The sequence below is a fragment of the Mercenaria mercenaria genome, chromosome 9 (genome assembly GCF_021730395.1).
Source record: "Mercenaria mercenaria strain notata chromosome 9, MADL_Memer_1, whole genome shotgun sequence".
Lineage (NCBI taxonomy): Eukaryota > Metazoa > Mollusca > Bivalvia > Venerida > Veneridae > Mercenaria > Mercenaria mercenaria.
The window spans coordinates 42,871,678-42,891,754 of NC_069369.1; the positions used below are offsets into that span (position 1 = coordinate 42,871,678).

Below are 20,077 nucleotides of genomic sequence, written 5' to 3' on the forward strand. Positions count from 1 at the left end.
TTGTCGGAATTCTCGTTGAAAACACATAATATATACATTATTGTATAGGTATTTACTAAAAAAAGTTAATTTATATATGGAAACCCACACTCTAAAACCAGATATCAGAAATAGGCATGTTTGATATTATATATTGTTTGAATTATACATTATGATTGATATACATACCTAACTTAATGGGTATACCCACTTTCACTGCACATTTATATCACCTTTTTTGTATATGGTTCCTGTTTTACACATTGTACAGGCTTTCAAGCACTATTGACAAAAATTAGGGCTATTTTTGCAAAAAGTAAGGGCTAAATTAGGACTAAATGCCCACAGGTCAACATGTCAAGCCCATCCTTTTATATATTGTTGCTTTTTGCAGGGGCACCATTCTAGAACAACTGTGTCTCCAACATAAGTTTTTGATATACAGGTATGAAATGGTGGACACTGGACACTGGTGCCTTTATTTGTTTACATATTGAGGTGTACTGGAGGGGTACTTCTCTCAATTGGGGGGAGGGGGTAATTTTCCCCTGGAAAATTTTAAAATACAGGTATGAAATAGTGGGTGCTTGTGTCTTTTTTGTTCTAAATTTTGAAGCATAGGAGGGTGTAGCCCCCTAATTTTAGGGAGGTAAGGATGCTGCCCACCCCTCCAACTCTGAAAAAAATTAAAATACAGGTATAAAATGCTCGATTGTAGTGCATGTTTTGGTCTAAATTTTGATGTGTGGCAGAGGGTATCCCTGCAGTTTTAGGAGGGTCAGGGGACTCTTCTTTCTCTGGAAATGTTTTGAAATGTAGATATCAATGGTGGCCTCTGGGGAACTTATATAAATTTGAGGTACTGAATAGGCAATCCCCTTATTGGAAGGGGGGTCAGGGGGTCCTCCCCCTGGAAAATTTTGTAATAGAGAAATGGAATGGTGGCCTCTGGTGCGTTTTTGGGCCTAATTTTGAGAAAATATCTGTTCTTTGCCAAAATAGTTGACAGCAACTTTGATGAGCCAAATGGGGGCACAGGCCTCCTGGGCCCAGCCATGGATCTAGGCCTGATCACTCAATGAAGTAAATCTATGTTTCATGAAGATGTAGCCTAGGAACTCATGGAAACTGATAGAAGCAACCTCTGAAAATGAATCTAAAACAAATTTAAGTTCAGACAGATATTACAAAAAATTAGGGACAATTGAAAAAATAAGGGCTTTTTTAGGAATTTGTCCCTTTTTGAGCATTGTTTTAGGAATTCTAGGGAGACCTAAAAAAAATAGGAATTTTTAGGAATTTTAGGGCCACTTGAAAGCCTGAATTTGTAGTGCCTACATCAACTTTGCTCAGAATGCTATATCTTCACCAGACCTTGTCCAGTGTTACCATAGTGTAAACATCATGTCACCAGACCATTTCAAGCATTCAGCTCCATGGTACCTTATGCTGAATACATGGAACACCTATTACCTATATATATATGGTCTGGTGAACACTACTGCAAACATCTACATGTATGTGGTCTGGTGAACACAACAGCATTCTGAAAAACTCAAGATGAAAGATATACAAGCAGTATCCTAATAACAACACTTAAAAGGGAGGGAAATACAGCAGTATAACCATTACTTGCTTTAAACTGGCACGGCAAGCAGTCTGAACAAAAATACAGGTTTTGAGTGAAAATTACAGGCTATTTGGCCGTTTTAAAGGTTTTTTCAGAAGATTTAAAGGTTTTAAAGGTTTGCTCTGAAATTAAAGGTTTTTAAAGGTTTTAAAGGTTTCACTAGGAGGTCTGCTACTGTTTGACTTCCATCAAACTTAAATCTTCTAGCTGCGCACATTGTACCAATGATTTTGGTGGAGTTTTGGTTCTGTAAAATCTCTGTCCTGAGTACTTCTCTATTTCTCTTGAACTACTAGTGGGATTTCAATCAACCTTTGCAGGCATGTTTAGTACTTGTGCTAGTTTCGCATATAATTACCGTTTTCTGGTTGAATAATGATTGTTTAATAAAAAATATGGCCCATAAATTGTTGTGTTTGTCAGGACTACTATGCTATTGATGGGGATTACTTATACCAAAGATAGTGGAGCATTCTTAACAGGAATTTCGCTTGGATGGTTTCTGCGGAGAAACAGACCTTAGAAACTTCAAAAAGAATATATCGCCCTGACAATTATTCGGACTTAGTTGGGTTCTACACAAACTTTAGAAAAGCGTTCAATACAGAGACTTGTTCCGAACTTATTCAACGTATTCCGGCTGAATGATTTTTGGACGGGTTAGTAAATCATGTTTTCCGGAACCACTCCTATACTACGTGCGGGATTTGATTGAAACTTCATAGCTTTAATCAATAGCAAGCCTAGACGAACACGCTCTACTTGATTTTCGATTGAATGATATCAAAAAAGTAAATGTTGTCCTGACTACATATTTAAAACAAGTGAACAGATCTCAGAAAAACGTAGTAAAACATTTCAGTGTCAAGCTTAGTTTAGTGTTTAGAGGGTCCGTATGTTTGTAAGTAAATGTTTTCCAGAAAGAGGGTCTGAATCGCATATCAGATTTCAGTAAAGAAAACATATCATAACGTTTCAGTACATGAAAGAGCATAGTTTCTCTTTAGTTTTTGGCAAGCATATATTTGAACTGGCATATCATTGTACGCCGTCCCCCTTGAAATAGCCCATAATCAATACACTGGTTCCCCGGCAGATACATCTTTGAGCGGAAAGTACTTTAAATGGTTAATTTCAAATATTTCTTTTTATTTGTGAATATTTTGGCAGTTAAAATACTTTACATCAATTTCTCGTCTTCAATTTGATGTAAAAATATTTATTCCAACTGATCATCTTCTTGCTTCTAATTTTGTTAAAAATATCACCGTCACTTACATTGGGTACATACTGAAAATCACAAACAGTTTCAGTTTCCTTCACTTTAAAGGCAAAGAAATCATGCTTTCCCGAATATGACAACTTATTACCTATTGCCTTCGTGTTTGTGTAAAAATATGATAATGTATTTGCAATTCTGATAAAGTAAAAGCTCCTTGCTCCCATATCACTTCAAAGTTAATCAAGAAAAGAAAACTGATGGATTTCTTAAAGCATTAATGTAACTTACACGGTGTTAATTAAAACAATATTAATCAATTGTTGAAATACTTGAAAGAATATGACAGCTGAGGAATTCTTACTATAAATAAAAAGAACATTTTTTCCCCCAAAACATTCAGGTCTGGCCTGGTCATTGTTTACATACAAACTGATTTAGTCTTTAATGGATATTTTGGTCCTTTTTTATTATTTGTGGCGAAAACTACAACATAACTTACACCGAAGGTCTATTTTACTATCAATTAATGATAAGATTTTAAAACAAGAGGACCATGATGGTCCTGAATCGCTCACCTCTTCCCACATGACCCAGTTTTGAGTATGACGTCGTTTTTTCTATTATCTGACATAGTGACCTAGTTTTTGAGCTCATGTGACCCAGTTTTGAACCTGACCTAGATATTATCAAGATTAAAATTCTGACCAATTTTCATGAAGATCCATTGAAAAATATGGTCTCTATAGAGGTCACAAGGTTTTTCTATTATTTGACCTATTGACCTAGTTTTCGAAGGTACGTGACCCTGTTTTGAACTTTACCTAGATATCATCAAGGTGAACATTCTCACTAATTTTCATGAAGATCTCATGAAAAATATAGCCTCTAGAGAGGTCACACGGTTTTTCTATTTTTATACCTACTGGCCTAGTTTTTGACCGCACGTGACCCAGTTTCGAAAATGACCTAGATATCATCAAGGTGAATATTCAGATCAATTTTCATGAAGATCCATTGAAAAATATGGCCTCTAGAGAGGTCAAAAGATTTTTCTAATTTTAGACCTACTGACCTAGTTTTTGACCGCAACTGACCCAGTTTCAAACTTGTCCTAGATATCATCAAGATGAACATTCAGACCAACTTTCATGCATATCCCATGAAAAGTATGGCCTCTAGAAAGGTCAAAAGGTTTTTTTTATTATTTGACCTACTGACCTAGTTTTTTAAGGCACGTGACCCAGTTTCAAACTTGACCTAGATATCATCAAGGTGAACATTCTGACCAATTTTCATGAAGTTCCATTCAAGGGTATGGCCTCTAGAGAGGTCACAAGGTTTTTCTATTTCAAGAACTACTGTCCTAGTTTTTGATCGCAGTTGACCCAGTTTCAAACTTGACTTATATATCATCAAGATAAACATTCAGACCAACTTTCATACAGATCCCATGAAAAATGTGGCCTCTAGAGAGGTCACAACGTTTTTTCATTATTTGACCTACTGACCTACTTTTTGATTGCACGTGACCCACTTTCAAACTTGACCTAGATATCATCAAGGTAAACATTCTGACCAATTTTTATGGAGATCCATTCATAAGTTTGGCCTCTAGAGTGGTCACAAGGTTTTTCTATTTTTAGACCTACTGACCTAGTTTGTGACCGCACATGACCCTGTTTCGAACTTTATCTAGATATCATCAAGATGAACATTCAGACCAACTTTTATACAGATTCCATGAAAAATATGGCCTCTAGAGAGGTCACAAGGTTTTTCTATTATTTGACCTACTGACCTAGTTTTTGATGGCACGTGAACTTCTTTCGAACTTGACCTAGATATCATCAAGGTGAACATTCTGACCAATTTTCATGAAGATCTAATGAAATATATGGCCTCTAGAGAGGTCACAAGGTTTTTTTATTTTTAGAACTACTGACCTAGTTTTTGACCGCACGTGACCCACTTTCGAACTTGACCTAGATATCATCAAGGTGAACATTCTGACCAATTTTCATGAAGATCTTGTGAAATATCAAGGTTTTTTCTATTTTTAGACCTACTGACCTAGTTTTTGATGGCACGTGATCCAGTTTCGTACTTGACCTAGATATTATCAAGATGAACATTCTGATCAACTTTCATAAAGATCCCACAAAAAATGTGACCTCTAGAGTGGTCACAAGCAAAAGTTTACGGACGGACGGACGCACGCACGCACGCACGGACGACGGACGACGGACGCCGCGCGATCACAAAAGCTCACCTTGTCACTTTGTGACAGGTGAGCTAAAAAATCATTCAGCTGTTTAGATATCTTTCTAAAGCTTTTGTACACTGTCTGTCATTGATTATATACAGTCTGATTTAGTCCTTACCAGATAGCTTTGGTTTTCATGAGATTATTGTGAAAGAAAACACCACAAACATGCGCCTCAGAATGTCAGTCCTGCAGCCAGTATATGTTAGTAAGTATATACATTAAACAAGCAGAGATGTATAGATTATCACCCATCTGTTATATTCAAAAGTCCGTCATATATAACAGCAGGCTTCGCAAAAGTGCTTGACTGACGGACAAGCTTACAAATATATGTATCAAAATTTAAAAGGTTCTGTTTCGTGAGATACTCATTTTTCGATTTTTTCCCGGTCTGACAGATTTTTCTTAAAATGAATTAAGCTGAAGTGGAAGAGCAGATATTTTTAATCAGTTTGAATGTTTCAATAGTTCTAGTAATAAAAACGTAATGGTGGCAGGACAGAAATCTAAATGTTCATATTTTGAGAAAACAATCATGGAACTGTTAAAGTTACAGTTAACAACTAACGCCACTGCCAAGAAATTCAAATATATTTGACATTTTTCTTAATATTGAGAACATTTGGTACGAAAAGTTGAACCGTTTATCGGCAATTTGGATACGAACAGTTTTTCTAAATTATTTAATGTTGAATAATTTTGATCGAATAAACACTGTTGCAGTAAGATATTATTAGTTTATTTTGCATTTATCAACAGTTGTTTGGCTTCAGAAATGTAAATAAAGGTAATCAATTATTTGGGGAAAATGTGAGGACGAAACAGGTACTTCCGACAATTTTTCAAATGAGGTTAAAATTTAGATCTAAAATTTTTAAGTTGATCAAATCTGTTACCCGACGACTTGCTACAGATTGCTATTATAAATATCATCGCTACAAGTTCATATACGACCCATTTTCACGAATCTACAAACTGATAAAAATTGTACGTCAATAGTTCGACGCCGCCCAGGAGGCGGTGTCGAGTATATGGGATACACTTTTATTTCGGACCCTGTAAAGATGGTAATGAATAGTTTCGGAGTGATAAACTGAACACAGTGAATAGCTTTTAAAATGACCAACGATAATGCACAATAGATTTTAGTGAATAAACAAAAAATGGCAAAAAGAAAACATAAAAAATGTATGTAATGCAACTTATTATGTGATATAAAACAATGTTATCTGTCTTTCCTCTCCTTATTTAAAGAGCAGAAAAGATTTTTTTATTTACACTTTCGTCAAAATATTTGTCCGATTTATTGATATGGGAGGTTACTCTGTAAGTCAAGTTTTCTATTTCTGATCTTAGCATGACCTACTTACCTATCTCATTTTCTATTAATAGAACACACCGCAGATATACCGCAACGTGTGAATTGCTGACAAGTGAGCATTCATGTATTTTACAATACCATTTCAGTAAACTTCGAAGAGAATATTAAAAAATAAAAAAACGGAAAATTACACTTTGCCTGCATAAAATTCATTGTAAAACGTATTAACAAATTAAATAAAGGAACCAATAAGCATATATATGTTGAAATGAACGAAGGAAGTGCCGCTGTTAACTTATTTTTAACCTTTTGTCTTATTTACGGTTCAACGAGGACTTCAAGTTAATCATTCGTCCGAAAAAAAAATGAATTCTACGATATTCCAAAAGTATACAAGAAAGATTCATGCTTTGTGAATAGGGGCAATATAGAGATTACTCATGTTACATCATTCTTTTCTTGGACAAAATTTTTGGTTGTTTTGGCAACGGAAACAGTAAAATGCTGTGTATAATCTGCATTCTGAAATCTATAATGTAGGTGACTAAGGTCTATGAAACTTCATCAATGAATAGAAAACACTCATTACATTACATGATAATAAAAATAATGGTTTCTGTGAACCACAACTTTGAAATAATTATCTTTTAACATAACCTCATTTTCCAACAAACTGCATTTCTGTGGAACTTCATACACACGCTCCTGCATATAAGATTTCACAGGTGCTGGCCTTAGTGAAATAATAACTTTAATTTTGTATGTAAAGGGACCACCAACTCGAAATGTCAATGTCATTGCAGGTAGAGGATTTGTTTTGCATGGTAATACTTTTCTATCATGTTTATTCTCCATGTTTTAAACAGTTTATAACATATATTGTTTCATGTGCTAATGTTGATAATTTGTAGCCGGTCAGACTAATAAAGTAATGATTAGGTGATTTCTCATATTGCAATAAACGTACTTCAGACACGACACTTGGCGGCGTCTTTGATGCTTGCATCAATGAATTTCCTTGTACCTTCCTTCATCTGGCATAGTCAAGGCGAGCCCGTTTGTCATTTTGGTCGACCTGTGTGTTTCTACTTTTTTCAAGATATTAGCTACGTGACCTCTAGGACGATACCATAATAAGGAACAGCCACTAGATACATAGCATCGCTCCAGTTCAGGTGACATGAGGTCATCTTTTGTTCACGTGACCATAAATTTGTATATTTGTATTCATACACTTGGTTGTTTTAATAAATTTATGTTGTTCAGTCGCCAACTTTACATTGAAATGGTTTAAGGCTATACCTGGTAGCATTGCATATCTGCACGTTGTGAACAAAGTTGTTTTTTCTGGAAAGCCTGGAACTATTTTCAGTGTTGTTGTTAGGATGGTCTTAAGAACTGGCAGATTTCTCAAATTTAGTACACATTTCGACACTGGTGGCATCAGCCACCAAAAATCAGAAACTTGATTCATTAATAAAAAGTTTCCTTCTTTCCTCTGTGTATAAACATTGATTTTTAAGGAACACCTTGCAGTTTACAGTTATATGACAACAGAAAGGTTCAAGTGCAGTTAGAATGGTAATCTGTCAAATATGCGTGCATGTTTTATTAAAGTGTGTGTTCTATTATGTTTTTTTAATTTGCTCGTTATTATTTTTAGGTATTGCAAATGCCTATGTCAGATACCGTATTGCTTATTTCAATACTTTATTTTATCATGTTTTTAAGGTAGTTCTGCACGTTTGATAAATCGAAAGTGATGGCGTAACGTCATTTACCCGGATAATGTAGAATAAAGCCTGGATTCGGCGTACGGAAATTAAAATCATTTTATGAATTAATGGCAACCCGTGTGTAAATTTATTACGATGGCAAAGTTACTATCTTTCTAAAGTTAAAATATGATATCAAAACATGTGACACGTTAAATAATTCAAAATAATGGCTTAAAACCAGCTTGAAATGTGGGGATTACTTCAATCATGGGCAAATATCTAAAAAACAAGCATACGGACATATAATTTTTATTTCATCATCTTATAGGCCATATGTTTATTTACGACTTTGTTCTATTCGCGAAAATGTTATGAAAATTGTAATTTTCCCAAAGACTCCCATTATAAAAACTTGCATGATTAAACACACGACCCTATCAGTTTTATTTGCTGAATGTTCTTAGTATATTCTGAGGTTTTGAAAAATCAGTGTTTAATCCAATTCTACATAGTAGAAAAAGTTTTGATCCGAACGTGCAAAACTACCTTAAAGTGGCAAAACTCTAGGCATGTTAACTGACACAAAAACTACTGTTATATGGACAAGAGCATTCAAACAAAAAGAGGAATACATGTATCTTCATTTAAGTCTAATTTTTCTCGAGGAAAATTACTTAACATATTTTCTTTTTTAAATCACGTACATAAAATAATCATCAGCTCTAAATGTTCAACTGTCGTTTTATGGTTCAAAACAAAAGGAAAGAAATGTATCTAAATGTTTTCATTTTCTTTTACATGAAAGCATCATAAGCTAACATAATGTTTTTCACGTTTTTTCATTTTTCTATATGAAATTTAAATAGGCATGTGTACAGTAACTACAGTGGTTAAATATAGAGATAAGCAATAATCTAACATATCAATAGCTCACAAAATTACCAAGTGAATAACATTGAGTAAACTCGCAAATGCACAGCTTCCGAAATTTTTTTTTTTAAATTAGTAAAGCCTTATGCATTTACACTTATTTTTTGTTATATCCCATTAATAAAACCTAAATTACCTCTGATAGTTCTTTTTAATTTCTAAAAGTTTCTATGCCTTAATGAAAGTCAATAATAGTAAAAGACTGCACTCTAGAATTACTTCTTGGCAGCAAAGTATTTCTCATGCTGAAATTCTGAACGAGGAAAGTTATTTATAGACCACGAAATGCATTTCAATCTGGCAGTTTCGTCGGGAGAGATTTCAAGTTTTATGCTTGCCTTAAGCAGTAGCCAAAATCATGACGCCTTTCTTCTGTTATATATTTTCAATTTTATTAGTTGCGAAGAAGTTGTACTGTATTTACTAACAAAAATTGGAGGTTAAATGAATTGGCCAGAATTTCTCATATACTGTTCTATATTGTGAAGCAATTTAATTTCGTTCGTTGATTAGTTAAGAATTTTATTTGCTAACTACGACTTAATTTTGTCCGACTGAAACAGACACAATTTCCGCAATATGCGATTTTTAAATTACACACTGATAAATACCGGAAGATTATGGAAGCCCTGGAGGGACAACTGACTTCCGTACTTCCCACTTTTGACTTCTTACTTTTGCACTTCTCACTTTTAACTTCTTGACTTCCTACTTCCTACTTCTTACTTTCGCACTTCTGACTTCTAACTTCCGCACTTCTGACTTCCAACTTCCTGATTTTCGACTTCTGATTTCCAACTTCCACACTTCTTACTTTCGATTTCTTGACTTCTTACTTCCTTCTTCTAAATTCCGCACTTCTAATTTCTAACTTCCTGACTTTTGACTTCTGATTTCCAATTTCCACACTTCTTACTTCCGACTTCCAAAGAGGGAAAGTTGGAAGTCAGAAGATTTGAAGTTGGAAGTCGGAAGTTAGAAGTGCAGAAGTTGGAAGTCAGAAGTGCGGAAGTCGAAAGTCAGAAGCTGGAAATTGGAAGTCAGAAATAAGAAGTCTGAAAGTTAGAAGTTAGAAATCAGGAAGTTAGAACTTAGCAGTTTGAAGTTTGAAGTTAAAAGACTGGAAGTTATAAGTCACAAGTGGGGAAGTTGGAAGTAAGAAGTGTGGAAGTTGGAAATCAGATGTCGGAAGCCATAAGTTAGAAGTGTGGAAACTGTAAGTAAGAAATGAGAAATTCGCAAGTTAGAAGTGAAAAAATTGGAAGTCTTTAGTCGGAAGCGAGGTAGTTAGAAGTGAAGAAGTTGGAAGTAAGAAGTTGGAAAGGTGGAAGTCGGAAGTCAGAAGTCATGAAGTTAGAAGTCAGAAGTGCGAAAGTTACGCCGTCCAAGTGTTACAATGAATGTTTGTGAAATTTTATTTAAAACAAATGTTGCATGACGTAGCTATAAATAGAACTAACTGTGAAAAACAGACGAACGAACATAGTTACAATTGGGGTTTGAGCGTAATGGAAATATTAGTAATATTTTCAAATTATCTCCAACAAGGACGTTTAAATGGAACCCGTAAAAATAGAAGGAACTATAATCAGTGCCCGTTCCAGTGTGAACGAATAGTATAGTTATTTCCCAAAAATCTGGCTCTGAATCAGACATATATCCTTGGAGTGTAAAATATCTCATAAGTGACAAAAATTGCAGGTTCCCATTGGTCTAGGAGAAAATACGTGATTCATATGAAAGGTACAGAATGTCTGTTGGTGGAAATTTCAAATAAAACATAGGATTAACTGTTACCGAATGTACTAAGCTAGTCTGCTACAATCATCCTTGTTTACATTATATTTCTCCTTACAGAAGATAATAGGAAAGTTGTATATTTTGCCGATATTTACCCCCAAAACGGTCTGCGTGTTCCTAAAATTAAAGAAAAACATCACCAGCGAATTTTCAACTCCTTTCTGTCAAAAGTAGGAGATATATATATCTGTTTGCGAAGTCAGAGCCAGCAAATTATATTGTGTGAGCATAAAGTATAGAACAATCCAGCCCTTACAGAAACTAATAGATCATAGCGATGCCTCATTGTCCTAAACACCAAACGTTTGAATGCAGCCAACCGGACATCATGATGGAATCGCCTTTTTGGTCATGTTTAAGTAAATTAATTAATAAATTAATAAATAAGTTAAATTAATAAACCTTGCCTATTTGAAGAGAATTTTTTATGGAAGCTGCACAACCGTTATGAGGAATTCATACGTAAAATCTAAATAAAATGTTTAGAGTATAGCTGAATAAATTTGCTTATATATGTTACAAAATCATAGTGTTGGAACTGAACGATTATTAACCTTGAAATTAAATTACTTTTATTAAGAGGTTAATATAAGGCTTGGTTGTACCTTCTTGCCATAATGGCACATCTAGTGTCATAATTGCCCGAGGGCCATTATGAAACTAGGTGTGCCATTATGGCTAGAAGGCACAACCAGCCGTTTATTGACCTTTTTATTATATTTATCCTACCACTATGCATTTATCAGGCCGATATCTGCCTGCCGTGTAAACTTGAGGTTTATTCAGTCAATGCAGGTTTATACCGTCAATGTAACTGACGGACTACTTTTTCAAGTATATGTGCTATAGGTAATGTAAACTGGGCTAAGAGTTCAAAGCTCAAACATTTCATCATTTTATGAGGACAGCCACGGTAAAAAAAATTAAAAATTGGTTCACTCTGTCCTAGTAAACCTCCATACGGAATGGTACGGTGAAGGTTTTTAAAGTCTGAGTGAATCGTCCTTGACTTTGTTTATTTGGCGTTCACTCATTTTTAGTTAGAAATTTACACAAATTACCAGATTTAAGCAGTCGTTTATTGTAATTATTGGATCTAAACCATTCATGGTGGAAGGAATTTCATTATCTCACATTGTCTTGTACGGAAATGGAGTAAATTTAAGACTGCGGGCATTTGAATTCATATCAAGCGTGGTTTTCGGCTGTATTTTATCCGAGTCAAAACCATTCTGCTTGTTTTGTACGCGAATGCCCTGTTAGCACCGATGATTTATAATACACAGAACTTCAGAAGGCAAAGTATGAGGCATGAAATAATGTTTTATTGTAAGGAATCGTGTGTAACTGGATCAAGCAGACAAGGGGGTTGAAGGGCGTAGGAATTCACAAGTGAGTGAAATTCTGGATTATTTTTGTAGAGAAAATCATTTTGAAAGTAAATATATGTTATACACAGATTTTATTGACTGCAGGATAAATAGAATATTAGGTTACTGTCTTTCTAAACTTAAGTTTATCCACCTCGTCTCCGAAAGATTTATCCCCCTCGGCAAGCCTCGGGTGGATAAACCTTTCTCCAACTCGGTGGATAAACTTAAGTTAAGAAAGACAGTAACCTAATATTCTCTATACCTTCGCTTCATAATTCATCTTGTTATTTTCATTTTACATATTTTTTTCTACAAACTTATGGGGCCTAAGCATCATTTGTATTGATTTTTTCATCAACAGTGCCATCATTATTTGACAATCGACCTGAAAATGATTCAGCACCCTTTCACCCGCCATAATGACGTTGCTACATGACGTCAACGTCAGAACGCGCTGACGTTCCGGTTACCCGGGGCCATTATGATTATGGCGGGTGAGGCGCACTGCGCCATTATGGATTCGTCAACAGAGACCGTAATGACCGTTTTAAACGGAATTTTTGTTACTATTTATAGTAACGTATATAATAATATGTTTTATCAGCTTTTATAACATTAAAACAGTTAAGATCTTTCCAAACACACAAAACAGAGTAAGAAAATATTTTCACAGAATAATGCCACAGTAACTGTTTGTATGAAAACATTTAAACCAGCTAAATTTATGAAAATCTTTCAGTGCTAACAAGGCATTCAAAAATTCTATGAAAAAAGATTGCAGTTACTTGAGAAATCTAAATGTATTAATGGCGACCTGCCAGTCAACTCATCCCGCTTCTACATAATATATTAAAAAATAAAAATTTAATAGTTGTATACCGCCAACACAAGCAAATAACAAAGTCGGGTAACCTGTAAATCATTTGTTAGACAGAATAGAAATGGTATCTCTGAAAAAATATCTAAAGTTTAGTGTAACTGTTTAACCGATATGGAAAGAACTAATTAACAGTAAAAAGTGAAATAATTGTAATAAAATAAACGTTATACAACTATTTAAGTATGCAATGATCAAACGAAAAAAGCGACACAAAATCCATTCTACTTACCGATTTAATAAGTCCTGTATTGTGATATTTTAATCTGGAAAGAAAGAAATAACTGAACGTTAACAATTCCAGTGTTTCCAAGAACTGATCATGTTAATATTGCTTTTCAACTAACGAATGCGTCATGGTCTGTTCTTACACACACGATTATAGGTCGGATATCGTAAAAGGACAACTATAACGATACAAAGGGCATGTTATTCGGCATCTAATGCAAAGATGTTCAGATAAAAAAAAGTTAAATATAAACGCTGCAGTAAAAAAAAAGTTAAATATAAACGCTGCAGTAAAAAAAAGAGTTAAATATAAACGCTGCAGTAAAAAAAAGAGTTAAATATAAACGCTGCAGTAAAAAAAGAGTTAAATATAAACGCTGCAGTAAAAAAAAGAGTTAAATATAAACGCTGCAGTAAAAAAAAGAGTTAAATATAAACGCTGCAGTAAAAAAAAAGTTAAATATAAACGCTGCAGTAAAAAAAAAGTTAAATATAAACGCTGCAGTAAAAAAAAAGTTAAATATAAACGCTGCAGTAAAAAAAAGAGTTAAATATAAACGCTGCAGTAAAAAAAAAGTTAAATATAAACGCTGCAGTAAAAAAAAAGAGTTAAATATAAACGCTGCAGTAATAAAAATAAGGGGGGAGGTGGGTACTGTCAAACAGTTTGTTACCAGGTTAATAAAAATAACAGCCAAAGTTCTGCACCTTAAGCGTTGTTGCCAAAACCAGATAAAACAACCTTAAACAATAGAAGGTGGAATTAAGGAATAACCCCGAAACACAGAGTCTAAGTAGCGAAAATTATATCATAGTATTTTCGCCGTAACACACTATCGTCCGGATGCCATGTCCTGAATTATTGATAAAACAAATCAATCTAAGACAAATTTCATTGTCCCAATGTATATAATACAGAAAGCGATATTAATGCAAATAAGGTGCATGGCACATGAAAGACAAACAATAGATTTAATCTTATTAATCATACAAAAATAACTCTTCAAAATTAATGATAGTAAAGTAATGAATAAGACAATCAAGTTGTATGAATCTCCAATAAAAACAGTATTTAGTATTGCAATTATGAATAAATGTCGGCGGTATATAACGATGAATTAAGGCAATATACTGCCGTTTGTAATACTGTTTTCAATGATACTTCTCTTTATGAAAGAATTAAAACAATAAACGACATACATAACACCATTGTATTATATTGTCAGAGCACAGGATATTCATCAAACACACATGCTTCATGTTTTTTGTCTTCAGTAATATAATAGTTGACATTTAACCTCCCTAGTTTACTTCATTCTATTAGAACATTTGTACTCGCTTGCCAGTCACAGATACCATGCATCTCCTCGCCTGAATTACAGATAGATTACTGACTTGCTGTCCATAGATACCATGCATTTCCTCGCATAAATTAGAGATAGATTACTGACTTGCCAGTCACAGATACCATGCATCTCCTCGCCTGAATTAGAGATAGATTACTGACTTGCTGTCCATAGATACCATGCATTTCCTCGCATGAATTAGAGATAGATTACTGACTTGCCAGTCACAGATACCATGCATTTCCTCACATGAATTAGAGATAGATTACTGACTTGCTGTCCCTTGATATCACGCATTATCTCGCATGAATTAGAAACAGATTACTGACTTGCTGATTACAGATACCACGCACTTCCTCGCATGAATTAGAAATAGATTACTGACTTGCTGTCCACAGATACCACGCATTTCCTCGCATGAATTAGAGATAGATTATTGACTTGCCATCCACAGATACCACGCATTTCCTCGCATAAATTAGAGATAGATTACAGACTTGCTGTCCACAGATACCATACATCTCCTCGCCTGAATTAGAGATAGATTACTGACTTGCTGTCCACAGATACCACGCATTTCCTCGCATAAATTAGAGATAGATTATTTACTTGCCATCCACAGATACCACGCATTTCCTCGCATGAATCAGAGATAGATTACTCACTTGCTGTCCATAGATACCACGCATTTCCTCGCGTGAATTAGAGATAGATTACAGACTTGCTGTCCACAGATACCATGCATCTCCTCGCCAGAATAAGAGATAGATTACTGACTTGCTATCCACAGATACCACGCATTTCCTCGCATAAATTAGAGATAGATTACTGACTTGCCATCCACAGATACCACGCATTTCCTCGCATGAATTTGAGATAGATTACTGAATTGCTACTCTCAGATAACTCGCACCTCCTCGCATGAATTAGAGATAGGTTACTGACTTGCTACCCTCAGATAACTCGCACCTCCTCGCATGAATTAGAAATAGATTACTGACTTGCTATCCACAGATACCACGCATTTCCTCGCATGAATCTGTCCACAGATAACTCACATCTCCTCGCATAAATTAGAAATAGATTACTGACTTACTATCCACAAATACCTCGCAAATTTTCGCATAAATCAGGGATAGATTGCTGACTTACTGTCCACAAATATCTCACATCTCCTCGCATGAGCTAGAGCGAGATTACTGACTTACTGTCCACAATTATCTCTCTCCCCCTCGCACGATACACGAGATAGATTACTGACTTATTATCCACATATTCCCCACACCTCCTCGAATGAATTAGAGATACAAGTCATTATAACTTGCTATCCACAAATACATCGCACTCCCTCGGATGAATAAGAGCTTGATAACGAAATACTAAAAACTACATGCTTTATTTTCAAATCATCACACTGCTCACGACTTACAGATTTGTATGATGTAACAGAGCGGGGTCAATAATAAGCATTATAACATTGATCATACCCCAGTCACACATACGGCGCGGATAGCTATGTTTAGCCACGGATAGAAACGTAGTTATCCGTATCGACCCGTACCTGTGCCGTACCTCAAAGTAGTAATCCGTATCAATCCGTATTGACACTTGGTCAAAACGTATTCAAGACGTACTCCCAACTTGCAAGTTTCTCCAACTTTTGAACATGCACAAAAGTTTGAGCGATCCGTAGCCATTTGAGCGTGACTTAGTCCAACTTGGCCGAAACACATTCATCCGTAGTTAAACGTACTAAACGTAGTTATCCGTACTGAAACGTACCTTGCCGAAGTGACTTGATGTCAAAGATAATCGTAATGAAAACGCTGGCTACACGTTGCCCAATTTATATGAAACTTACCGACCCGCTACTAAACCTTAATGCGAACGTAGTAATGCTTATTGATCCGTAGCTTAACGTAGTTATCCGAGGCAGTCCGTACTAAAGCGTAGTTCAACGTAGTTCACCGCAGATCCGTCCACGCGCTGGGTAAGTTGTCAGGCGCAGTAAAACGTAGTTCAACGTAGTACGCCGTACCTTTCCGTACTTATTCGCGTCCTGTATCTTTTTGTTCCCCGTTTCTCACTAATTTTCCCGTACTAAGACTTACTGCTCCGTACTTATCCGTGTCCAATCCCCCACAGATCATTCCCATCCGCACCGTACCTCAACGCACGGACATATCCGTATGTGTGACTAGCTTTAACGAAAGGAAAATTAGCCAATGCTTAGTGAACAATCATTTGAACAAAAGACGACGGACATTGGGCATTGTAACCGTTTATCAACTTATTTAACTAATGACCTATTAAATTTCTTCTGAAGTTAGTTAGGACGATATAAAAAGTTTGTATTTATTTTGAAGATTTTTAACTAACATATCAACCTGAATGTGGAAAAGATCTTGTAAAATATTTATTAGGATATATTTATGTTAACATTATCATTGTAGTTAATGCTTTTCTTTGTAACAACAATAATATAACTGCTTGGTAAACAAAATCCGTAATAACTGTTTTATAAGCAAAATCCGTAACAACAATAATTACTCTCTGATACACAAAACCCGTTACAACAATAATTACTCTCTGATAATTACTCTCTGATACACAAAACCTGTTACAACAATAATTACTCTCTGATACACAAAATCTGTTACAACAATAATTACTCTCTGATACACAAAACCTGTTACAACAATAATTACTCTCTGATACACAAATCCGTAATAACAATAATTACTCTCTGATACACAAAACCTGTTACAACAATAATTACTCTCTGATAATTACTCTTTGATACACAAATCCGTAACAACAATAATTACTCTCTGATACACAAATCCGTAACAACAATAATTACTCTCTGATACACAAATCCGTAACAACAATAATTACACTCTGATACACACAATCCGTAACAACAATAATTACTCTCTGATACACAAAACCCGTTACAACAATTATATTGCTGTTTGACAATATATATATATATATATATATATATATTGCTATATATATATATATATATATATATATATATATATATATATGTATATATATTCACGTTTTTTATATGTCTGTCCTGATGATTGTAGATGAAACCGGTCAGTAAATAAAAACATATATAGAGGAAACCCATTCGATGTTTTTCTTTTATATATATTTTTGTGTGTCCGATTGTTTATGCCCCTTTTTACTTTATAACACTATTGAATCAAGCAGAGGGTTTGTGCCTTACATTGTCGACATCATTCTTATTCTTCTTTATAGCACAAGTTTCTATGCATAACAATGCTTAGTGAACTATGCAATACATATGTATATGTATTGGTAACAGATACTTTTATGTGTGTGTGTGTGTGTGTGTGTGTGTGTGTGTGTGTGTGTGTGTTCGGGTTTAACGTCTTTTTCAACAATTTTTCAGTCATATAAACGACGGTGTCTACTTGTAGCAGTGAGCACAATGCCCAACTTTATAGTGCTGCCTCACTGGAATATCACGCCGTAGACACGTGGCATGATACCCCACCCAGTCACATTATACTGACACCGGGTTGACCAGTCCTAGCACTATCCCCTTAATGCTGAGCGCCAAGCGAAGAAGCTGCTAGTACCATTTTTTACGTCTTTGGTATGACGCGGCCGGGGATCGAACCCACGACCTCCCGCACTCGAAACGGACGCTCTACCACTAGGCTACCGAGGCGGTCTTTTATTTGTGTAGAATTTGTTACATTGCAAAATAAAACAATCGTTATAACTTGCTTAACGTTGTTGTCCATTTATGTTTCTTTTACCATTGGCACAACCATTCACAAAAGGGCTGAATGTGTTGAATACCATTATTCTTACACATTTAATGTCTCCCACATGTAATGGGGGCGACATATCGATTTAGTGTTGTCCGTTCGTCTGTCCGTTTGCCATTCTGTATGTCCAAGCAACTGGACGGATTTACAACAAACTTCAGAGTGATCATTGCAAAGCTTAGGTGTGCATATCGTCGGCATTTTCAGATTCGATGATTTTCAGCGGAGTTATGGCCCTTGATTAATAAAATTTATGATGTTTTTGCCATTTCTCTTATATTAATAGGTGGAATACCACCAAACTTACGGTGGTAATCAGTACCAAGGTTCTTTTTTTTCCATCTTGTCGGCATGTTCCGGTTCAGTGAATTTCAGTTGAGTTATGGCCTTTGATTTTCACCTTGTCTAGGCATCTGCTACGATACAACCAGGATAAATTACACCAAACTTCACAAAAGCGATAATTGCCAGCCTCATTGTGCATTTTATCGGTATTTTCCAGTTCGATGATTTTCAGAGGAGTTATGGCCCTTGGTTTATGAAATTTTATGCTGTTTTTGCCACTTCTCTTATATTATTGGGCGGATTTCCACCAAACCTTACAGGAGTAATCAGTGCCAAACCTGAGTAATCATCTTGTTGGCATGTTCCGGTTCAGTAAATTTTAGTGGAGTTATGACCCTTGACATATCTTACTTTATCTTGTCTGGGCATCTGCTCCGATACAACCAGGCGGAATTACAGTAAACTTAATAAAAGTGATCATTGCCAAGCCTAGTTGTGCATATCATGGTCATGTCTGTTTTTCAACAGAGTAATTGCCATTGATTCGTCAAATTTATGTTTTAGCAACTTCTCTTACACGATTGGGCAGATTTCCGGAGTTATCCGTGTCAGTTATACTAATCATCGGCATGTCCCAGTTCACTGATATTCAGCACTGATATTCAGCAGAGATTATGGTCCCACTACTTGCTGTATACTTACATATATTTAGCTAAATTTCACCAAACCTCATGAGTGACTAGTGTGAAGCGTACTTATACATGTTACTGTTATGTTTTAATTAAATGATTTATGATTCCTTATTTGTGAAATTCTGTGATTCGTGCTACTTCCCCTATACCAGTGGTTCGAAATCTTACATACTTCACCTGAGTTACCACTGTAAAGCCTAGTTGTGTATATCATTTGTTATGGCCTTTAATTTGTGGCATTTTACAATTTCTGCGTGGTTAGTGGTGGGAGATAACGTTTTTTTTTTTTTTTTGTTTTTTTTTTTGGCGAAAAACAATATCTAGTTGTATGTGAATATATTCTCCTTAATACGTTTATGTAAAAGGATTAACTTTGTTTCTAAGCCGCTGTGAAAAAATATAAATACATACAAAGTATTACAAGTTCACAACGAGGGTAAAACAAGCAAACGAACTCAGCTTGGCCGTCAGAAGAAAATGGTCAGTAATTGTAATAAAAGTTTTGAGTTGTGATTTCGTGAATTTTAAACAGAATTTATTTATACAAACAATCGTGGCATATGTACAATATATAGAGGAATTAAAGCCAGCATTACGG

At 35.2% G+C, this 20,077-nt stretch overlaps 1 protein-coding gene across 4 annotated transcripts in view; it reads right to left on the reverse strand.

Annotated features, from left to right (window-relative positions):
- Positions 1–20,077, reverse strand: part of LOC123546995 (dopamine receptor 1-like) — a 527,538-nt gene that overhangs the window by 87,785 nt on the left and 419,676 nt on the right. For all 4 annotated transcript variants that reach the window (XM_053551313.1, XM_045333716.2, XM_045333717.2 and 1 more), the window contains one exon: positions 13,349–13,382. The gene's annotated coding sequence lies outside the window, so the exon portion shown is untranslated. The remainder of the gene's footprint in view (positions 1–13,348; positions 13,383–20,077) is intronic.